This window comes from Dermochelys coriacea, chromosome 7 (genome assembly GCF_009764565.3).
Source record: "Dermochelys coriacea isolate rDerCor1 chromosome 7, rDerCor1.pri.v4, whole genome shotgun sequence".
In the NCBI taxonomy this organism is placed as follows: domain Eukaryota; kingdom Metazoa; phylum Chordata; order Testudines; family Dermochelyidae; genus Dermochelys; species Dermochelys coriacea.
Window position 1 is genome coordinate 106,860,174 of NC_050074.1, and position 24,426 is coordinate 106,884,599.

Here is a 24,426-nt window from a genome sequence, read left to right on the forward strand (position 1 = left end):
TTCAATAGCTCAGACATAGGTGAGTGGTTTTTCGCAGGAGTGGGTGGGTGAGATTCTGTGGCCTGCGTTGTGCAGGAGGTCGGACTAGATGATCAGAATGGTCCCTTCTGACCTTAGTGTCTATGTATCTATGAATCTATGAATCTATGAAAAAGAAGTATGAAATTTTTGGACTACATTCATCTCCCAGTTACACTGATGTCAACCTACAGTAACCAAAGTGTTTGTACTAGTGTAAAGGAGAATAGAATTTGTCCCTTTACAAGCACTTGAACAAGAGAAATGAACCCACAGAGTAAGGACTCGATGAAGATTCAAATGAATGTAGCAAAATTTGTTACCATAAATTTGATACAAAAATCCAAGTAAATAGTAAAGAAGAGATGGACATGAATTATACATGTGCTAGGACATCAGCATACAATGGCTGTAATAAGACCTACCAGTGACAATATAGGGAGAAAAATTAGTAGTCTTTTTGCAAGATTTATATCATTGAACTGACCATAAGATCAGAGAATGCTTGGCCACATTCTTAGCGTTCACCCAGCAATGGTCCTAATGAAGCTACAGTGAAGATGACAATGATGGGTACTGCAACTAAGTCCATATTAGTCATTTTCTTTCCGTTCAAAGAAGGCAAGGGTAGTGTATTCCTAGCTTCTTTCCATTCTAAAAAAATAAGAGCCTTATGTGGCAGGGCAATATGATGAAATTTTGACCATGTTGAATCAATGGCAACTTTGTCATTTACATCAGTGGAGCTGGGATTTCATTCTGTATCTTGGATACTATATTTTTTCATCACCTCTACAGGTTAACTTTGACATCCAGTTTTAGTAATTGGTTTTCCTCTGTAAAGTGTGGATTTGTCTTCACATAGCATAGACATCCCAGGAAAGAATTCAGCAGGCAGTAGTAAAGGAATGCTGCTATTGCTGTAATGGATAAACAACGTAACAAAGTGCAGTGTGCACTTATTTCCATTCCAGTTGGCACAGCAACGGGATATAATGAAGAGAATGGGGCCTCTCACCTCTTTTGGGGACTGTAGCACTGTTGTTGGCACTAGACTATTTCAGTCTTAGCACTCAAGAGACCCAAGAACTGGGATCCTGCCTGGTCTCTGTACAGGGATGCAAGTGAAAAGATTTCGTGGACCCTCTCGCCTACCTCTGCCAATGCCCTCAGCTGCAGCCACAGTCCATTGCCCTGAAATTTATAAGATAAGGATCATATTGTGTGAGTCTACATTAAAACAGAGAACTATTGCTACACGGAATCACTTAGGAATGATTTTGCTTTCCTTCATAATGTAGAGTAGTATCTCAATCACATGGTTAGTTCCTCTAAAGCAATGGTGGGCAACCTGAGGCCCATCAGGGTAATCCCCTGCGGGCTGCCAGAAAGTTTGTTTACATTTTCATGGCTACCCACAACTCCCAGTAGCCACAGTTCACTGTTCCCCGCCAATGGGAGCTGCGGGAAGAGGCAGCCAGCACCTCCGAGCGGAGGTGCACAGTAAGTAATTGTTGGGGAAAATGTTCTAAATGTTGCTTTTACATATCAGCCGTTAAACATAGCCTGAATCCAGGTGGAAATCCTTGTTAATCTGTTTTTTGTGTGTTACAATATGAGATTCCCACTACATGGATAGGAGTTTAATCCAAATGTGATTGATCTCTTAGTAAAACTGCTTTCTTAAATTAATACATGCTGTCTGATGTCATTCAAGGGATTTGGCTGAGGATATCAGATCTGTCTGCTGCTGGGCACACTTATTCATGGCTATGGTGTCCTCTTCAGTTGGTTTTATTGATGAGATTATTGATCCCTTATTATAATTATATGAATTGTATTGTAGTAAACATTCCCCCTCTCTCCTTAAATTTATATCTTGGAATTGAATGTAAGCTGTTATTTTTAAGATTATCATGTAATAGGGTCTGAATCAAATCCCACTGAAATCAATGGGAGCCTTTGCAGTGACTTCAATGGGCGTTGGGGCATAATGAAATGATAAAACATTTTGCAGTTGTCTGATGAAAATCATCATGTACTTTTATCGCAATAGAGAGAAACACACAGAGAAAATAAAAAGTTCAATACCCAGTAGATGGTGCTGTAATCAAATTCTAAAATCTGTTACACTACAGACACTTAGCAATATGTCCTGGTAAAAGTAATTAATAAAGAAATCATATTTATATTAAAAACACATATTGTTTAAAATACCTTTATTAAACTGAAGCCATAATTGTCTACATGATAGATTGAAATAATGTAGCATTTGACAGCATAAGTAATACGTGTTCTTCTATAGAAATAGAAATGTTTTATGGCCCTTTTCTCATGCCACTTATGCTCCATGGGCCTGGGCTTTCAGAATAATTTAACTGTGAAACAGACAATGCATTTCTCTCATTCAAAGTAAGTGAAAACAATATTCTTCCATCTGAATTATCCTGTGCTTTACAGACCACAATCAAATTTCACAAGGGGAGAAACACAACCAACAAATGAGGCAGGAATGCGGTTGAAAGGAATATAATTTTCTAAATGAAAGAGTTGTGTGTTTCGTTTTTAAAATGTTGGCAAGACTCTTAGAATGTAAGTTACAGCAGCCCTGCCCTACTCTAACTTGCACATTGATCCACTTCCTCCATTTTGTAAGTAAAAATAAACCCGTTGGGCCATATTTGGAATTTGTCCCTCAGCCCCGGGTTTCAACTAGCCCCTTATTCCTCTTCACCCAGTTTTTCCTCCTCCAAAATCTTCCTTAAAGCTCACCTCTTACATTAACCCATCCAACACTTATCTTCTCATCACTGCAGCTACTTTTGCTCCATACCTGAGTCTTAACTTTTTGAGTTATACTTACCTAATGGAGCTTGCAAGCTTCTTGAGGGAATAACTTTGTCTTACTAAATATTTGCAGAGTGCCATGCACACCTAAGAGAACAATCTTGCAAGGGAAGCAGTGAAAGCAACATCACTTTGGGCATTTAAAATTCAACAATACAGATGTCAAGATATTACAGTGTTGGGGCCCATAAAAGTACCTATACAGATGGATGATTAGGGTTGCTTGTGTGTAATTGAGGGTAGAATCTGGCCCTTCCGTTAAGGCAAATATTTGACAATGTACTCAGCTGCTGTTTCAGTATCAGAAAATCAGATTGGTCAGGCAGATACTCTGCTGGGGTGCAGCTGCTTTATAACACACTGCTGGCTGAATCTCACCATAGAACAGCATATATAGCCCTAGGAGGCTCACTGAGTACATAAAGAACTCTCTGCTGCCGTAGAGGTGGCATATAAACTTCTGTGTCACCCACCCTTCCTCTGTATCAGAATAGAAGCTGTGGCCAGAAAAACCCAATGATGAGCTGATCCCTAGTTGTGGGTGCAGCTCCTGGGGCTTTTAGCAGGCTGCTCTAACTCTGTGCAGCATGACCTGTGCTGCACATATCACTCACAAGCTTATGGAAGTATATAGGTTGGCTTTCAGCCACCTCCTTAACTTCTGAGGTAATTGAAGATCTAGCTCTTTGTTTTTAAAGAATTTTTTTTATCAATTTCTAAGGCAAATTACATACCAAGTTTGTTTAAATGGTGTAACTATTGACACTGTGTGTTTACCTATGCAGATATTTGGATTATAAGGAAATCAAACCAGATATAAGAAAACTTTCTCATAAATCATGTCACCTCTCAACAGTTTGCATTTATGTAGAATAGAGTCATAGATTCATAGATATTAAGGTCAGAAGGGACCATTATGATCATCTAGTCCGACCTGCACAACGCAGGCCACAGAATCTCACCCACCCACTCCTGCAAAAAACCTCTCACCTATGTCTGAGCTAATGAAGTCCTCAAATTGTGGTTTAAAGACTTCAAGGAGCAGAGAATCCTCCAGCAAGTGACCCGTGCCCCATGCTACAGAGGAAGGCGAAAAACCTCCAGGGCCACTTCCAATCTGCCCTGGAGGAAAATTCCTTCCCAACCCCAAATATGGCGATCAGCTAAACCCTGAGCATATGGGCAAGATTCACCAGCCAGATATCCAGGAAAGAATTTTCTGTAGTAACTCAGAATAGTGGGTAGCAGCAAAGTTTCTTTGGGCTACAGAATTTCATTTAACGCACAGCATGGTTTTTAGTAATGAGGAGTTTTCAGCGGGCTGATGTCTATATGTCTTAAAGCATGAAAGTCACATCACAGCATACATTAATGTACACTGTCAAGCTGTCTAGAGTGGCTCACAACTGTGAGTGCCACAGAGTAGACTGTTAAAAACAGAGCCCAAACTGGTTTGTGTTCTATACTTAGATTTCACCAAGCATCAAGTGTGAACTCCTATAGCAGCCTTAACAGGGAGTCACAAACAATTCCCTTGGATACTGATAGTTTCTTTTGGTCAGGGATTTTTATTCCCTTCCCCCCAGAGTTCTGATGGGACAAGTGTTGACTCCCATCTCCTCTTGATGGGGGTTGGTGGTGGGGGAAGCAACAACAAAGTCTTTGTGCTTTGATGTTTCACAATGGCTCATTTACTTTCAATGAGCCTTCTTGTGTGCAGGACCAGCACTTTACATTAATTTATGCTTCTTTCCTGTTTGGTGAGTTACACAATTACAGAGATTTACAATGCAAACACTCAATATAACTTTATACCATGGGATACAGATGTTATAAGTGAGATCAATATATGCAGCATCCTACAAGTCTAAACACATTCTTATAAACTTTGCATCTATTAAATGCTACCACACAGGTGAACCAGACTGGTTTCCTCTTACACACTTGTCATTGTTCAGTGAGGCATAGGCACCGTGGCATGAACTGGTACCTGGTCTGCTAGCATCACATACACCACAGCATATATTAATGCAAATGCATACCTGGGATCTGATTCTGTCCTTGGGTACATGTGTAGGATTCCATTAAAATCAATGGGAGCTGCACAAATGCAACTAAGTGCAGGAATTTTCCCTTAGCATGAATTTTTCAGAAAATGTAATTATTATGTGTGATAATTTTATCTAATGAATACATTTGTATGACTCATTTATTATGTATCAGTCATTTATAAGATGTTCACAGCATGTATTATTAATTATTATTAAAACCATGTATTTATTTTAATTCATATTTCATTAGAAATTAAAGAAACAAACATAAGGGTTACTTCTTTGAAATATTGCAGACTTTCTTTTTAACCTTTTCTAAACTGAAATGTAGTCTCCTCTGCATACACAGCAGATCCAGTTCCCATAGAAGTTGATGGACTTTGGATCAAGCCCACTGTATTATAACATATTTTGGAAAGGATATTATTAGCATATTAGCCTACTGTAGGCACATATAAGGGAATATAGGAAGATAATTGGAATAATAGAAGCTAGAACTCAAAAGACTTCATTGGCCATCAATTACTGCCCATTACATTTAGCACAAAAAGAAAAGGAGTATTTGTGGCACCTTAGAGACTAACAAATTTATTAGAGCATAAGCTTTCGTGAGCTACAGCTCACTTCATCGGATGCATTTGGTGGAAAAAGCAGAGGAGAGATTTATATACACACACACAGAGAACATGAAACAATGGGTTTATCATACACACTGTAAGGAGAGTGATCACTTAAGATAAGCCATCACCAGTAGCAGGGGGGGGGAAGGAGGAAAACCTTTCATGGTGACAAGCAAGGTAGGCTAATTCCAGCAGTTAACAAGAATATCAGAGGAACAGTGGGGGGGGGGGAAGGGAGAAATACCATGGGGAAATAGTTTTACTTTGTGTAATGACTCATCCATTCCCAGTCTCTATTCAAGCCTAAGTTAATTGTATTCAGTTTGCAAATTAATTCCAATTCAGCAGTCTCTCGTTGGAGTCTGTTTTTGAAGCTTTTTTGTCGAAGTATAGCCACTCTTAGGTCTGTGATCGAGTGACCAGAGAGATTGAAGTGTTCTCCAATTGGTTTTTGAATGTTATAATTCTTGACGTCTGATTTGTGTCCATTCATTCTTTTACGTAGAGACAGATTGACAGAGCCAGAAGAGTACCCAGAAGTCACCTACTACAGGACAGGCCCAACAAAGAAAACAACAGAACGCCACTAGCCATCACCTTCAGCCCCCAACTAAAACCTCTCCAACGCATCATCAAGGATCTACAACCTATCCTGAAAGACGAGCCATCGCTCTCTCAGATCTTGGGAGACAGACCAGTCCTTGCTTACAGACAGCCCCCCAATCTGAAGCAAATACTCACCAGCAACCACACACCACACAACAGAACCACTAACCCAGGAACCTATCCTTGCAACAAAGCCCGTTGCCAACTCTGTCCACATATCTATTCGGGGGATACCATCATAGGGCCTAATCACATCAGCCACAATATCAGAGGCTCGTTCACCTGCGCATCTACCAATGTGATATATGCCATCATGTGCCAGCAATGCCCCTCTGCCATGTACATTGGCCAAACTGGACAGTCTCTACGTAAAAGAATGAATGGACACAAATCAGACGTCAAGAATTATAACATTCAAAAACCAATTGGAGAACACTTCAATCTCTCTGGTCACTCGATCACAGACCTAAGAGTGGCTATACTTCGACAAAAAAAGCTTCAAAAACAGACTCCAACGAGAGACTGCTGAATTGGAATTAATTTGCAAACTGGATACAATTAACTTAGGCTTGAATAGAGACTGGGAATGGATGAGTCATTACACAAAGTAAAACTATTTCCCCATGGTATTTCTCCCTCCCCCCCCCATTGTTCCTCTGATATTCTTGTTAACTGCTGGAATTAGCCTACCTTGCTTGTCACCATGAAAGGTTTTCCTCCTTCCCCCCCCCCTGCTGCTGGTGATGGCTTATCTTAAGTGATCACTCTCCTTTCAGTGTGTATGATAAACCCATTGTTTCATGTTCTCTGTGTGTGTGTATATAAATCTCTCCTCTGCTTTTTCCACCAAATGCATCCGATGAAGTGAGCTGTAGCTCACGAAAGCTTATGCTCTAAAAAATTTGTTAGTCTCTAAGGTGCCACAAATACTCCTTTTCTTTTTGCGAATACAGACTAACACGGCTGCTACTCTGAAACCTGTGATTTAGCACAAACACAGCCAATCTGAGTCCTTTGAGATGAATGTGTTTTTGAGCAAGAGCAGTCTTTATTTCTGTGTTTGGTACAAGGGGGGCCTGCGTCCATGACTGAGTCTCCTAGGTGTTTCCACAATATATGCAATAAATAATAATGCTGGTCATAATAATATTGTTGTCTAGTGGTTTTTTTGAATTTTTGAAAAGGGGCTCTATTTTGTATTTATATTTTCTGCCATCTTGTGCTACCAGTTCATCAGTTTTCTGGAGTGGTGAAGGAAGTAAAGGACTCTTTTCTTTAAATCACAAGAATTTTTTTTCCTTTAGAGGCTTTTATTGAAATGTAGTTGTTAACAAATATGGCTAAATTTTCAGGATCTGTTTCTCCTGTTCAAACCCTATACATCTATTTGACTAACCAGTTTGGTTTAAGTGAGGTTAAATTGGATATTACTAACCCTTGAGAAACAGAGAAAGAGATTACCTTTGATTTTAAGAATTGTTAATTTTGTTTACTAAGGGGAATAAAAGACATATTAGTCTTCCACCACTTGGTATTCACCTTTGGTAACCATCCATCAATGGAAGTCTTTCTATTGATCTCAGTAGGTCTTAAATCAGGCTCTTTGCCCTTTAAGATGATGTCAGTTGAGGGCTCGCTCAGACCTTAATCGTCCCAGACTGCTTGGAGCTCCTGTGCTAAGAGGGCTTCTCTCAATGACCAATTTTAAACCAGCCCCAATGAGAAAAGACTAAGATGCCTTTAAAACCAAACAGACCCAGTTTAGTCTCAGGGCACAAATTGCCGCTAAACTGAACCTCTATATATGTTATGGGATACCTGTGAGAGTGCAACGTGTGAGTGGTGTTCACTGGTGTCAATGAGATAAAATAAACTAGACGCATCACTGGTTCGTTCAGCAAGCCAAAAAGTGCTGCCACAAAAGGAGTGAGCCATTTAGGATACCCCCCAGTAATGTAGTGTCCCCTTCACTTTTTGAGGTCAGCATCCAACTGTGGTTCTAAAATAAGAGTTGGGATTCATGAAGGAGAGCAGTTGGACAGATATCGGGTGGCACATAGTCCCAATTTCCAGAGTTTCCACAAAGTGATCAATCACAGAACCATCACTGGAGAGGCAGGTGGAGACCCAGGCTGGATTGAAGGTAAAATAGACTGTAAGGGCACCAGTAATCTTTCTTCTACTCCAAGAAACCGGTGAAGAAGGCTGGGCTGGTGAGGGTCATAGAACATGGGAGACTGTCTGAGATCTATATGAGCAGATCTATGAGATCTCTATGATCTGTAAAAACAATTTCTTACTAAGGTGTAGTAAGGCCTATGTAAAATGGAGATGATGTTCTGAGAGAGCTTCTCACTTGATGTGATCATAAAAGGCAAAGTGTCAAATACTGGTTCTCCTGACATCTATGAGTTTTGCCATTCACTTTAGTAGGAGCAGAATCTGGCCACAAGTGAATCCCCAAAAAACAAAATAATAAATCAGGCTTTGTTCCTTAATATATAAAAGTTTTTCCAGGACTGATCTTGTAGGCCTGATCCAAAAGTCATTGAAGACAATGGAGAGATTCCCATTCTATAGGACCCATTCTTTCTGTTTGCTGTATGGTAGTGTCTACTTAGAATCATATCAGCAATAGCAAACCAGTCAGCCAGTCAGCAAACAAGCATGTAAATAAATGAATTGTCTCTACCTACGAAAATCTGGCAATATCCACATTCCAAAAGAGTGATTCATTATTCAAATCAAACTGATTTTTAAAATTCTGGGATCAAAGGAGTACTTTACACTCTTTTTACACTTTAGCAACTTTAAAATGGCCAAACTAATGTGGGTGTATAATGATAAAATAAATTTGTTCCCCAATGCTTGGATATTAAAGTTAAACTCATAATGAATTTCTACAAGTAATTACAATCTACTGAAAAACAGATTTTATAATGGGAGTGCTAATACAGCCTTAATGAAGGTGGCCCAACCATGCTGCTATAATATCGACCCTTTATTTCTGAGGTGCATTATTTGAAAAATGTCTTCCAAATGTAGCAAAATGAGAAATTACAGAGCCTGTCTAACAAATCAAAAATAAATGAAGTAACAACATAAAGGTAAATTTACAGTTATTTATAATTTACCATTTTTACCTTGTTTTCAATTGTCTCTTAGTCCTCTTCATTCTAGGAGCCCATTACATTTTATTATGCTAAACCTTATCTTGTGTCACATAAATTACAGTTAAAGATCTTAATATTAAAGCCTCTTAGCTCCAAAATCATATTTCAGGCTTTGTTCAAACCAGACATTAATGCTGAAATTGAACACAGATCACTTTGTCATCATTACCTATGATCTCAAAAGTATAATACAATCTTTGCTATATATGGCGCAAAAAATGCTTCTTTGTATAATACTGAATTATGGAGATATATTGGTATTCTTAATATTTTGACAATACAATAAAACTAAATATGTTAGCTCTCCAATAGATACCAGCACATCAGCCTAGCTACTATAGCAACAGTTATATAGATAAAGGTTTATTTATTCCCGTTAAAATAGGAAATTACTCATTAATGTATTTTAATCCTAATTTCCATAGTCTGTTTGCTAATACTATACCTTGTATAAGAAAGATTAGTAGATCATAACCTGCTTTGATTCTATAGATATCTCTGTTACACGACAATGCTGTCCCTTCTGCAGCTGTTGTTCCATCTGTGACTCGAGTGATGCTAAACATTAATATGGAATCTCTTTCACCTTCTTACATGTTACTTACTTACTTTCTTGCCAGAACTATCTAAAGATGGCGTTAACACTTTCTTTATCAAGAAAATTTCTGGAAGCTCAATAGTTATCCGGTTTGCATGCCTTCACAGGAGAGGAAGAGGACGCAAAAAACCCTGATGCCATTATGCAGGTTTCCTGGACCTTTACTTTGGACATGCCGTGAGTAAGTAAGTGCTGCCTTCTTGCTTACTCCCTCCTTGGGGCAGAGAGTGGGTAGGGAGGGGTGAGGAATGGGCTCCACTCCCTCCGTTTGCTGGCCAGCAAAGATGAGCACAGGAGTAAGTGCTTTGCTGATGATGTAGACCACCAGCAAATTACTGTCCCTCTGGAGAAAGGCAGAATCAGGGAACAAATTGTGGCTTCTTCTTTGGGATGCTTCTGGGGCAGTGCTTCGGCTCCCCCAATGGGACAAATTCTAGCCCTTAACTCATCAAATCAAAATCTCTTCCTTTTGGCAACTAGATCCCAAATGATTATTTATGAAAGGATTACTCTTTTTGCCAGTAGGGGCTTTGTAGCTACTCTGAGAATTCTTCTCTTCCTTGTGCACTCTGGATTCAGTATTTATTGACTGATCTCAAGTTCCTCATGGATGTGCACATCCTGGGCTAAAGTTTGTTCTCAGTTACAGCATTGTAAATCGGGAGAAAGTCCATTGATGCCTGTGGAGCTGTCCCAGATTTATATTGGTGTAGTTGTCAACAGAATCTGACCTATATTGCAAATCCATCAAGTGGTCTTATAAGTGTACATGTGCAGGTAAATTTTCAAGGGGTCATGCAACATGTATTTTTATAGGAGGCACCTGGATAAAATTCAATGCAGAGTTATGACAATTTGTAGAGGGTATCCTAGAATACAGGCAATTTAAAAAAGTCAGACATGGCATTTCCTTTGAGAAGAGCTCTTGTACGATGAGCTATCTCATTGCCCAATTAGCAAGAGGTGGTAGGAGCTTCTGCATGCTAGAAATAGTAATAGGAAATAATATTTTAGCTGCCTAGTTGCCGTTTGTCTGATTGCTATTGATTATTCATTTTGTGTGAAAGGTCACTAAGTCACATGGTATTATTTCTGTTGCCTGGTTGGATGAATCGTACTTTTTAAACAGTAGACTAACAAATAACAAATAATGCGCACTCTGGTTTGCAGACATTTCCCCCTTGTTTGCATACAAATTAAGGCACTTGTAGAAAGTCATGTCTCAAAGATTCCTGCAAAAAAGTACTTGCTACTGTAATTATTTGTGAATAGTGAATATAAAGGTTAAAAATAACAGCTGTTCCAAATGTAAACAACTACCACAACAACTATTTTATATAATCACCCACCTCCAAATAGATATCAGCTACTTATAATTGTTGCAATAGAATATTCCACACAGTGGATCAAAATATTGCTCTACCCTTGTGTTATATTCTGGGATATAGAAACTTCTCTCATTACTATGAGAAGGTTAGTTTTAATATACATTTTTTCATTTCAACTGGCTGCAAGGTCATGTGTTCTAGTGATGGAGGTATAAATATTACATTGGATGGTTAGAAGAGTCTTGCTCCTGTTCCTGGAGAATCCCCTGAGGTAAAATATCTCATCAGAGCTGCTGCTTGCCTGCTCATTTTAATTTGCTTACAGTATACAAATAAATATATATACAAATGAATAAAAAGAGATTGTTGACTTCACACAATCATATTAATAATCCAGTTCTGTTATCTTTTTAGAGGTTTGCCATTTTAAGTACATATTAACATTATTCTTGGGAATAGCTATATCTCTTTTTTAATAATAAAATAACTTTTATATTAAAAAGAGTGGCTAAAGCACTAGACTATGATCCAGGAGCACTGGGTTCTCTTTCCAGCTCTGCAGTAGTTTTCCTGTATGACACTGGGCAAGTTACATAGGCACTGATCCAGTAAAGTTCTTAAGCATATGCTTGATTTTAAGCCTATGAGTAGTCCCAATTAACTTCAATAGGACTACTCATGGGTTTAGATTTAAGCATGTGCTTAAGTGCTTTGCTGTATCAGAGTATTAGTTTTTCTGTGCCTCATTTCTATACCTGTAAAACAGAGATAATCATATTCCTTTTCCCCCACTCTTTGCCTGTCTGAGCTATTTAGATTATTAGCTTTTTGCAGCAGGACCTATCTCTTACTATATGTATATACAGCACCAAGCACAGTGGGAACCTGGTCTCATTTCAGGATTATTCATGCTACTGCAATACAAATAAATAAAAATAATAATACCAATTAATAAAACTTCCCTGCCTTAGCTATGCCACAGGAGACTCTGGTATACTGTGTATCTCAGATTTTTCCACAGATGGTATTTCTGTTGGTCCTGTTTGCATGATCATTTTGTAAGTGCGAACTTTCCTGATGTGTTTTGTGGTGTGATTTCTTTATGGTCTTCAGAACCTGTTGTTGTTATATGTATGCTAAGTGATAACAATTCATTCTGTTCATTTATACAGCTACACTTTTATTTGCAGGATGTTTATTAAATGGGGATTGTTAATTATGGCAGAAGATAATTTCATGTAGCTGTTGGTTTGAAAAAACAAAGTATCTATCATACTTAGTCCTGCCATGAGGTCAGGGGACTGGACTAGATGACCACTAAAGGTCCCTTCCAGTTCTATGATTCTATCCTGCTTACTGCCTAACAGGCAGACATTTGGATTTGGGTATTTTGTTTGTTTGTTTGTTTGTTTTTTGTTTGTTCATATGAAAGTCAAGCAATTCACTGATTCATTTGATTGAAAGAAAAAAGTATCATAATTGGTTCAATCTGTCCAGCAACTACTAGAATTTTTTGTTGATGGCATAGGAACAGCAGACCTCTACGATACGTCACCTGTGTTTACCATTTTGCAAAGCTATTGCCATTTGGGCAACAGCTAATAAAAGAGGCATGAAATCAGCCATTTCCGGTTAGTCTTATCTGTTGTGCCTAACACACATGAGATGCTAGGAAGTGTTGTGATGAAATTGATTTTGTTTGAGTCCATGTCAATGCAGTCTGCAGATGCAATATATCTATGAGGCCCCAGACGTGCACTTATAAAAACCACAACTAGCTACCTGGAGAAGGGAGGGTAAGATAGTAGCCTGAACAGTGAACAGCACGATGCACCATTTGGTGCACTGCCTGCTCTCTCAGGTGAGTAACTGCAAGTTCTAGCAGGGAGCAGGAGCAAGTGTTTTATCTCTCCCTTTGTGACCATTCTATATCTGGATGGGGGCCAGGACGGAACATAAATTAGCCTGCCCAAGCGATGCTCACACCTGACTTTATTTTACCCTCATTGTGAAGATGTAATATTGGGGTCTTCAGGGTGCAAGGAGAACAGCTCCACATATAGAAATTCGGGCCCTGACCCTGTAACATGTAATGCGTGGGTGGGATACCACTGAAGGATACAGTAGCTCAGCAGCATGATACACACTGTGGGGTCAGAGCCTTACCCTGTCTGCCCTTTCAGTACTTTGTGCACAGTGACTAGTGTTACCACTTAGAGCTAGCTGAAAAGTGATGGGCATTTAAAAAAAATGATATATCAAAATTCAGAATTTCGTATTCTCAGACAAGTTAGACCTGCCGACTGAAGAACAGCAAATAAGTTCACTGAAAATGTGAACAATTCTGACTAGGTCAAATGACCATCACTGTAGTCTCAAGGAATTCTCTGTAGTGAAGCAGAAAGCATATAAGCAAAACTGCAGATAATGAGGTAATGTTATTTAGTTAAGTGAAGACGCTCCTATGCTGATGGGAGAGCTTCTCATACTGGAGTAGCTATTCCACCTTCTCTTCTCCCATTGACTTCAGTGGGCCAGAATTTCACCCATACTTTTGGAGAAACAAGTCTTGAAATGTAGCAGTTCATTCTTTACATGTGTTTTATCCCCTTTAAATCATATCCCATATCATATAGGTGTTGTATCAGCTTAAAGAGCCTGATCCAAAATGTAGTGAAGGCAATGTGAAGTCTTTCCACTGACTCCAACTGGCTTTGAATTAGGCCCTAACTGTTTAGTCAATATGGACAATATAATCTTATGTGTATATGAAAAAATGTTCACATTCATTTTTTTCTCTAATATTAGACTACTGATTTTTAAAAATTATTTCACTTAAAATTCAGATCAAGCTTTGATTATTTTTACTACTGACATTCATTAGAATTATTTTGTCTTTTGTAGATGTCAAATTAAAATGATTTATCAATTCCAAAGTTAAAACATATTTCCGATGATCGTGATAATTCTCTCTCAGACGAAAGTCCATCATGTTTCAGACATTAGGGCGACAGGGTGCTGTAACGGCAGCCATAAGTCAAATACAGATTTATATATTGGGGACTCCCTTGATGTATATCAAGATGAAGATACCCAGTGGGTTCTTTCTCAATCCCAGCAGAGACTCAGTAGCATAAGAAGCTTTACATTGGATCCCAAACAGAGAGGTCTTCTTTTATCCTTATTGGAGATGAAAATGCCCACTGACAGCCACTTTATATGTTATTTACGAAGAAAAAATGTAAATGGAAGTGCTAATTCACCCTTCTTTTTTAAGTGAAACTTTGAAGTGTGTGATTCATGTGGTTGAATGCTCTGTTTTTCAGTTCTCCCATCTACAAAGCTCTAACAATTAAATACATCGCCACTTTAATATAATAGAGACAATGATGTTGGCTTTTTTTTATCTTGTATGAAATAATTATGTCTACAGGAAAAATATTTTATCATGTTATCTTTTAGATATAAATTTGTTTCATTTCAGATGAAAGCAAAATATAATTTTACTTCCCAAGTGTAAATTAGATCCAATAAAATGCAATGGAGTGTAAAGTAGACAGTAGGATGTATTGGAAGTAAATTATTTCCACAAAAATCTTCTGTACGTACATGGTACTATGTGGCAGGAAAACTTATTGCCAACTTAACTATTCATCCACATATTACAGAAAATCATCAACATTGTTTTCTTATGTTGAGAAGAAAGCTAGTTCAAAGCACAATTGTTGCTATTTTAATATGCTATACAGAGCGTAAATGGAAGAGCATGTGAAATTTAAGGGGAAAAGTATAGAAATTTTTTCACAATTTGAACTGGTCCCAATTGATTAAACATCTCTAAAAAAGATTACTGATTTTAAGGGACTGATTCTCTCCACCTATACTCAAGCCAGCTAGTACCTTAATCCATATAATTAGTCCCACTGAATTCATGGGCCTACTTGAATGGCACTTATTATTTGCAGGTGTGGCTGATTTGGGCTCAGACTGTTTCATTTTTATTATCAGGCTATCAAGAATTACTCCTGTTCTATGTGTCATTCTAGTACGATCGGTTATCACATTAATGATGAGATGCAAGTAAAAGATAGCAGAAGTTTATCCTTATATATTTTCACAAAGCTATTTTTAATACAATTAGAGATTATATTATTATTACTGTCTGGTAGTGCCAAGTAGCCCCTCGTAATAGGGCTTATGTGGAATTCAAGTGATACATAAGCTTTGTGCTTGCTGTCTGCAGGGGGCGTGAATTTTAACCTTAATAAGCACCAAAAGCGATAAACAGAGCAAGGATTAGTGTTCAGTGTTAGAGGTTATATACTTAAAGAGAAAATCCCCCACAAACTCACAGGCCAGAGAAGAGATGCTGTAGGTGATAATTGTACATGGAATCAGATTTCAAAGAATAGATTTTCATAGGTAATATTCTGTGGGTGATAGGCCAGGTTTTCAAAGATACTTAGGTGCTTAAAGATGCAGATAGGTGCCTAGTGGGATTTTCAAAAGGGCCCAAGGCTGATTTCAGTTGTGTTAGGCACAAAGATGCTTTTGACAATCCCACTAGGCATCTTTACATCTTTAGGGACCTAAATACATTTTAAAATCTGTCCCCAGATCCTCGGCTGGTCTAAATGTGCACAGCTCCATTAAGTTCAATAGAGCTAGGCTAATTTATACAAGCTGAGTATCTGGCCTCATATATGTTAACACAGTATTTACATATTTTTACTTTTGTCCCATGTTCCATGTTTACTTGATGTATTAACGTGTCTCTCTATTTTAGGCTCTGATCCTGCAAACACTTACAGACATGCTTACCTTTAGACACATGAGAATTTCCATTGAAGTCAATGGGAGAGATTTTCAAAGCTACAAATGAGAGGTAAGCACATAACTGCTTTGATTTGCTATGGGAGTTAAGAACCTAACTGCTATTTGTGCCTCTGAAATTCTCCCCCCATGACAGTACTCAGACACTTATAGTTAAAAACATGCCTAATCGTTTGCAAAATCTGAGCATTAGTTAGTAAGGCACGTGCTTCAGTGTTTTCCTGAATCAGGGCCTAAATCTTTTTTATGTGTTTGGTATTATGTTTTTTAAAACCCTTTAACTTTACCTTTGAAGACACTGTTTCAGTACTGTATATTAAAATGTGGTAGCTCTTAATTTATTATATTATGTGCATGATTTTGTCTTGCAGAGTTTCAGTGGGTGACATTATTGACCCAAGTGCCCTGTTTCCTGCCCTATTCTACTGATAATGGCATACTTTCACTTTTTCTTCCCCCAGCCCCTCCTTCATGTGTTTTCTATTATACCAAATATCAGGAAGAGGCAGCTGATTTGGGGCCTATGGAAAGTGCATAAGTTAGAGCTGTCATGGACATTAAAATGCTTCTGTTCATTTTAGTGTCCAGAGAATGTGTACATTATGAAAGGTGAGTGTACACTGTAATTTACTAACCATGGCACAAATCCAGAGCCCGGCATCCACTCAGAAATCTGCCAGGTCATGAAAGGAGAAGACTGCATAAAGCAGATCCTTCAGGCTTTTTGCACCACCCATGCAATCCCTCCAAACTTGTGTAACTCCAACTTTGCCATATGCCTTTGGAGATGCTTCCTTTCACAAGTTTAAGAGAGGGATTAGCCACTGCCCCTTCCTTTTTGTGAAAGCAGTCTAGCTCCACTAGCTTTTGCTCCATTCTTCCAGTGTAAAAGGCAGAACACTTGGACCTCAATTTGACAACTAACACTTAGACACCACAATGGTGCTTAGATACTATGACGACAAGCACTATAGAAAAGACTAAGGTGAAAATGTTTGATTTGAAAATTCATCCCATGACCTCCTATTTTATCTATCATTACTGTGTTTTAATTTTACTGAGCAACTCACTGGAGTACAGGGATCTATAAATTAATAAAACTTTTGTTATTTTTCATAGGCCACCATTATTAGCACAGTGAAAAGTGTTTTTGATAACCACTCAAAGGATTGACACAAATCAGCTGTTTAAGAAGATGATCTTCAAATACAAATGGAGTCAAATTTTGCATGAGGACATTTTGGTCTCTTAAGACAGAAAGTTTCCTAATAATTTCTTGTGCAAGATTTTAAGCTACCTGTAATCTCTGAAGATCTGACTCTCTATGTAGTATTCATTTTATATAATTCAGGCCCTGCACAAGTTTTCTGAGAAAGGCAGTGTAAAATGTTCACCATTAAATAGCATCTTTGATATTCAAGCAGATCAGATTTAGGAAACAAACTAAGCTATCAAGAGAAGCAGAGTTGTGCAGAGGGACCTTGTAAAGCGCCTATAAATAGTGCCTTTAAAAGACAAATACCCTGATTATATGTCATGTTGGCAATCATTTAAGAATTACTATGAGAAGCCAGAAGTCTGGACTGGCAAACCAGGACTTGGCAAACTTTGAAGAGATTTGAGAACTAGGCTGATTGAGATTCATAGACAAACTCTTTACTGTTATGAAACTCTTTTATTAGTCCCAACAAAAAGATTGGTGAATGTCACAGGTCATAGAAATGTAAAAGCACTTTCACAGGAAAACAAGAAAGACAGGAGTTGATATGGGCTGTGTTTTGCGACTGAATTGACTGAACATCCCAAAATGAACAGTAATTTCATTTCTGTTGTCCACTAATGTGTTTTCACATGATAGTCATTTTATGTTAGTTTGAGGAGTTTGAAATCAATGGAAGTTAAGTGCCTAAATACCTTTGTGGATCTGGGCCTTAGGCACTCAAGGCAAAAGAACCCTGACTGTGAGACTCCAATCCAGATCAGCTCATACTAAACCCTGGGCAGAGCATGTTTAGATCAACTGAGGTCAGACTAAATGATCTGGTGGTTTCTTCTGGCCTTAAACTCCATGACAGTAAAAAGCAAGACCCAACCTTTTGCTAAATCATTCCTCCAGTAGGGGTTTCTTTCTTGGGGTCATAAGAACATAAAAATGGCCATACTGGGTCAGACTAACGGTCAATCTAGTCCAGTATCCTGTGTTCCAACAGTGGCCTGTTCAGAGGGAATTAACCAAACAGGCAATCATTGAGTGATCCATCCCCTGTCATCCACTCCCAGCTTCTAGCAATCAGAGGCTAGGGACACCTAGAGCATGGGGTTGCATCCCTGACTATCTTGGCTAATAGCCATTAATAGACTTAGACTCCATGAACTTATCTAATTATTTTATGAACCTTGTTATAGTTTTGGCCTTCGCAATATTCCCTGGAAATGAGTTCCACAGGTTGACGGTGATTTGTGTGAAGAAGTACTTCCTTTTGTTAGTTATAAATCTATTAGAGTGACCCCTGGTTCTTGTGTTAAGTGAAGGAGTAAATAACTCTTCCTTATTCACTTTCTCCACACTAGTCACGATTTTATAAACCTCAATCATATCCCTTTTACTCCTCTCTTTTCCAAGCTGAAAAGTCCCAGTCTTTTTAATCTTTCCTCATACAGAAGCTGTTCCATATCCTTAAACATTTTTGTTCCCCTTCTCTGTACCTTTTCCAATTCTAATATATCATTTTTGAGATGAGTACTGCACACAATATTCACGGCGTGGGCATATCATGGATTTATATAGTGGCATTATGATATTTTCTATCCCTTTCCTAATGGTTCCTAACATTGTTAGCATTTTTGACTGCTGCTGCACATTGAGTGGATGTTTTCAGAGAACTATCCACAGTGACCCCAAGATATCTTTCTTGAGTGGTAACAGCTAAATCAGACCCCATCATTTTGCATGTATAGTTGGGATTATGTTTTCCAGTGTCCAAAACTTTGCATTTATCAACATTGAATTTCATTTGCCTTTTTGGTGCCCAGTCACCCAGTTTTGTGAGCTCCCTTTGTAATTCTTCTCAATGCTTTGGACTTAACTATCTTGAGTAATTTTATATCATTTTGCCACCTCACAGTTTATCCCTTTTTCCAGATCATTTGTGAATAAATTGAACAGCACTGATCCCAATACAGATCATTGGGGGACATCACTATTTACCTCTCCCCATTCTGAAAACTGACCATTTATTCATATCCTTTGTTTTCTGTTTTTAACCAGTTACTGATCCATGAGAGGACCTCCCCTCTTATCCCATGACTGTTTACTTTGCCAATATCCCACTGGGCTAAATACAGATGGTAGTCCCACAGTACGCTCAGAAAGCTTTCTTGCAGGGAATAAGTCAACCATTTCCAAACTCATGTGTTACCAATTCAGTGCATTTGTCCAGTTTCTTCCCCATCCAAGCTTATTTGGAGGTTGTGTCTATATCAGTGTTGTTGCTGTTGGTTTTAAACATCTGATGTAATGCAAATTTTGGGTTAATCCAGCACCCATTGAAATCAATGGGAGTTTTGCCCTTGAATTCAGTGAGTGAAAGGTCAAATCGTTCATTAACCATACGAAAGACTCCGGGTAGGGAATCATAAGAAAAATGTTGGTGGGAAATGTTTCTATATAGCTTTGCATGAGATCTTTATTACTTTGCACAGTGGGGAAAGAAAATAAATGTAAACCAATAGTTGTTGTTACTTCTAATAAGCAATGTGATGCTGCTGCTTTTCTATACTGTATAAACAGTTAAGTAATACAGGATACACTGAGTAAATGATAATTCCCCAAAGTTTCTGATTTCATTCACATCAACAATGTGGTTAAACAATAATTTCCAGAAACCACAGCCTTTTAATAAAGATATTCACTGCTGGCAGAAATCTCATCCTCCTCACTTGTTATGGCTCCCTATATTTTCTACAGCTTTTCTTCTCAGCACTTTGTTACTCAATTATGCATCATGTTTACCATGTTCATTTTACAATTACATGACTATAAGGTTGGAAGCAGCAGCTGCTCTGGGAGGCTAAGAAGAACCATGGTTATCTGATAGCTCCCTTGATTAATTTTTCTGCCCCAGAAATAAGATGCATCTTTGATTTGCTCCTTGCAAACAGACAGAAACAAACCTCCCAAGATTTCCAAGAAGCTATTCTGGGTGGTCACTTATGGCAACTGGTTAAAGAACTACAATTTGTATTAGTATCTCTTCTGAATGGAGAAGCATAATATGATTATAATGGCTAAATATATGCCAGAGTTTATTCTGTCAGCCAGCTGTGGATTACGCAAAATCTCATATTGAAACACATAGCAAATGTATTTTAGCCAGCCCAGGCTTACTCAGAGTGGCAAAAGGAAGACAAAGGAAGCAGTAGCTCCCTTTATTCCACATTGGGACCAATTAGCTTCAAAGGGGAGATGGCTCTCTTCGCTTCAATGTCACTATAATCTACTCACCCCGGGTCTGCTGCTGCTGTGAATGTGGGAAAATATGCCTCCTGTTGGCTGGCGCTCTCTGTGGCAGCCAGTGGAAGAGGAGGAGATAGTGATAGTGACATTATGACACAGGCTAAAAGCCAACTATTGATGATTGCCAAAGAGAGGGGGCTTCACCACTAAGTCTCCATGGTTGAATCCAGGCAAACTCAAGGGTTCCGCGGGTGGTCAGGACTTAAAACCTGTTAATCCTTGTGTTATTGTGAGGTGGATGGAGTTACTCTTCCCCTCTATTAGAGAAAAGCTCACCATTAGAAGCTGATGGAGTCTTGTCCATGGGAGGTGGTGTTCTCTCATCATAATAATTGAGCCTTTTTTTCAGGTTGCCTTTCCTAATGTCGTACAATGGGACATTGGAATCCTTCATCAATGGTTTAGGGGGAGGAGCTCAGAGCATGCCCTCTCCAAAATTAATTTGCAAGCACAAGCCACTGTCAGGCATAAATTGTTACTGTTAATAAAGTAAGGACTGGTAATGCCACTTTCTCTTTAATCTTGTAGGCATTGTCTTCCTCTGCAAAAAGTAAACAGTATAAATCTGCTCTTCTGTCACTGACCATCAAAACTTCCAGATAAACAAAGGCTGGCCACATCTCTCAACAACAGTGGACACCATGAATTTTGTATTCCTACCTAGCCAAAATACCATTTTCCCAAAGTTTTCCAGTGTCTCCAAAACCCTTTGTAAAATCAGAGTCATGTGGTTTATAATTTTAAAATTCAGTTAAATTATCATTGAACACTGAAAGTTGTCATAAGATAATGAATGGTGTTGAGAAAAGCCGAAAGGTATTGATACAGATCTCATTCCCAAAAGATAAAACTGGGTTTTGTCTATGTTTCTAAAGACAGGAAGCCTTTTAGTAGATAATATATTACTGGGAGAGCAGATCTGATAGACTTCTTTAGGCTGATAATGTACTTTGAAAGAAAAGGCAGTTTTACACTTCCACATAATCATATTTAAATTATTTATATACCTATCAAAGGAGACACTGATATAATTCACCTCTGGGTCAATGGTTCAAATCTAACCCAGTTCAGTCATGTCCAAAACGTGCTGCCTTCTGACAACTATAGCATTGCCTATATTAGTTGGTTCTCTTAGTTCTGATCCAAATGGATGGACTGTCCACATCATAACTGTGACTGGCACCTTTTGGGCAGCTTCAAAAAAAGAGGCCAAGGGCTGAAAGGACAAGTAGAATGCAATTTAGTTTTAGGAAGTTTAAAGACCTATTAGAGGGTGAGATATCACAGGACCAGGCGGTAACTTTTCTGTTAGAGTTAATACAATATACAGCATTAGGAACTGCACTGTATATATCTCATAAATTAACTAGTCTGCTGTACGCTGAATGCCTGCAGTCTCATAAAATGTTATTCTTTGCTTTATCTTGTTAGCATAATGTGAAGCTTCATTAAGCAGCCAGATGAATCATATAGTAATTGGATATAATGAATTTAATTTTGTTATTTCTTTTTCATAATGAAACAAAGTCATATTTTATAAACAGGCAAAGTATTGTTTTGAGTTATGGATTTATGTTCATGTTTGACAAAAAAAAAAATAAGCACACCTGAGGACTGATGGCTATCTTTTTAATCGGACATTCTGATATGTGGTTGGTGGGTTTTGTTTTGTTAGTCCCTTCAAGGACATCAAATGACTCAGTGCTGTTTGGGGAAAGCCAGCAGCTTCATATCAGGTAAGCAGTGGTGGTAGATTGCCTGCCTCCAGTATGTAATTCTGAATCCATGTGGTGAATAGCCAAGAGAGTGTGGGAACAGGGTGGGGAAGGTAAAACATTGCAGGGGGAACGTCATAGCAACTGGGAGACAGGATTAGACCATAGATCCACCAAATCCTGTATCCTGTCTCTGACAGTGGCCAGCACCAGGTACTTAAGAGGAAGGTATATGAACCCCACCATACGCAGATGTGAAGTAATCTACTCCTATGTTGGGTTTTAGCCTAATCTGTAATATTTAGAAATCAGAGTGTCATGCCAGTCTGATAATTCACAATGCAATGTGGCACCTCCAAGCACATTAGTATAATGTGGGTATTGGAGGTGCTCAGGGCCTCCTAGAGTGCTCAGCACTTCACAGGTCAGGCATTAATGTCAGAACTCCAGTGACCTGTGCTTATAATATCCTCCACCCTTCCCATTAGTTGGTCAGTGAAGATGTTCCAAAGAAATAAAACCTAATGATAAAACAGTACTTGAAATATCAACATCCCTGCCCTAATTAGAGTTGGGCCAATGGGTACTAATTGCATAACTGAAATGCACCCAGTTGAGTTCTTTTTATTGTAACTTGACTACGCGTCTCAGCACTGATTAATAGAGGCAGAGCTGCAAACTAAAATGCAATTAATTTATTGTAAGTTTTATTAGGCATATAAAAGGAGACCAGGAATTACTCGCCTTTCGTTGCTAGAGATACATTTCATCTATGACTCAGACCAGATTCTTCGCAGATTAAGCTTGTTAATTTTACTTATTGCCAGCATTCTTCACCACATTGCTGTAGCGAGAACCATGGGCTCTTGTCTAAAATGGACAGAATGAAAAGAACCGGGAGGCCCCGGACAACAGTTACATTAACTACTTTGTCCTTTTAATTCATCTAATTACATGCAAGAAAAAAGAAACAGACCATTTGCAGGCTGCCTTTAGTTGCTTTTCTGCAATGATGCTGAGCCAGTGCTTTTGTGGCTTTTTGTTGTCTTATTACAGAGCTTTTGTTCAGAGAGATGGTTAAAGCCATTTTCAGCAGCTAGCGAGATGAAACAGTTTCAATAAGGACACAATGTACTTGTTTAAATTACCTTTCAAAACGCTCAAAGCCATTAAGGGGGAGGTGCTGCAAATAAAAGTTGGAATTTTTTTTGTTATAATGTTTACCTTAATAACAGCTTTTATTTTATTATAATCCATTAGTTGACAATATTATTCTATAGATTATTAGGCAGCAATTTTGTTATTTCATCACAGTTTCAGCACTTACACACAGTGCTAGAAACCACAAATCTCCGTATAATATGCTTTCAATTTTGTTAAAATCTGTATTTAACTGGTTTGGCTGTGAAACATCTTGGGGAAAATGTGTTTTTAATTCACTTCTGATTAGCTTAATGTTTTACAGAGTTGAGTAGCGACATGATGGTGTTTTATTTCCATCATTCCTACTATTACCTGTTTCCTAGTTTATTTTATTTATTATTTTCACTTCTCCAATGCTAAGTCCAAGTTTAATCTGCAACTTCCACTAAAGGGAACGTATCCCATGTTGAATGACCATCACAGTCAGGAAATCTAATTAAAAAGAATTGTTGTTCCTGTTTGGTGGCAAGCTAATAGTAAAGTGAAGCTCTCAGAATATTTATGCCTAAAATAAAAAAGGTGCCAGTGAACTTAGCATTCAAAAATCACAACCATAAGGTATGCAAAGCCATAGCTGTGTAAGATAAGGAAATAAGGGAAGCAAGTCTTGTTTTGGCTACTATAGGAGAAACAGTAACATGTTTATCCGATTTCATGAGTGGCATGTGCTTACCTAAACTTAAACTCACTAGGGTCATCTCAGTATTATTGCAAAGTCCTGGTCTTTCTTAGAGGATATCCATGAGATAGCTTAAATTTGAAACTTGAACCTAATAAAAGGCTATGAAACATCTTATTCATTTACATTCCTTTTAATTTTCAAATGAATTTAGTTCTGGGGAAAGGTGCCCCAGAAACCAAAGGCTTCTTTTAATCTTCCCAGCAGGTTGCAGCATACAAGCTTTCTCCCTGCCAAAA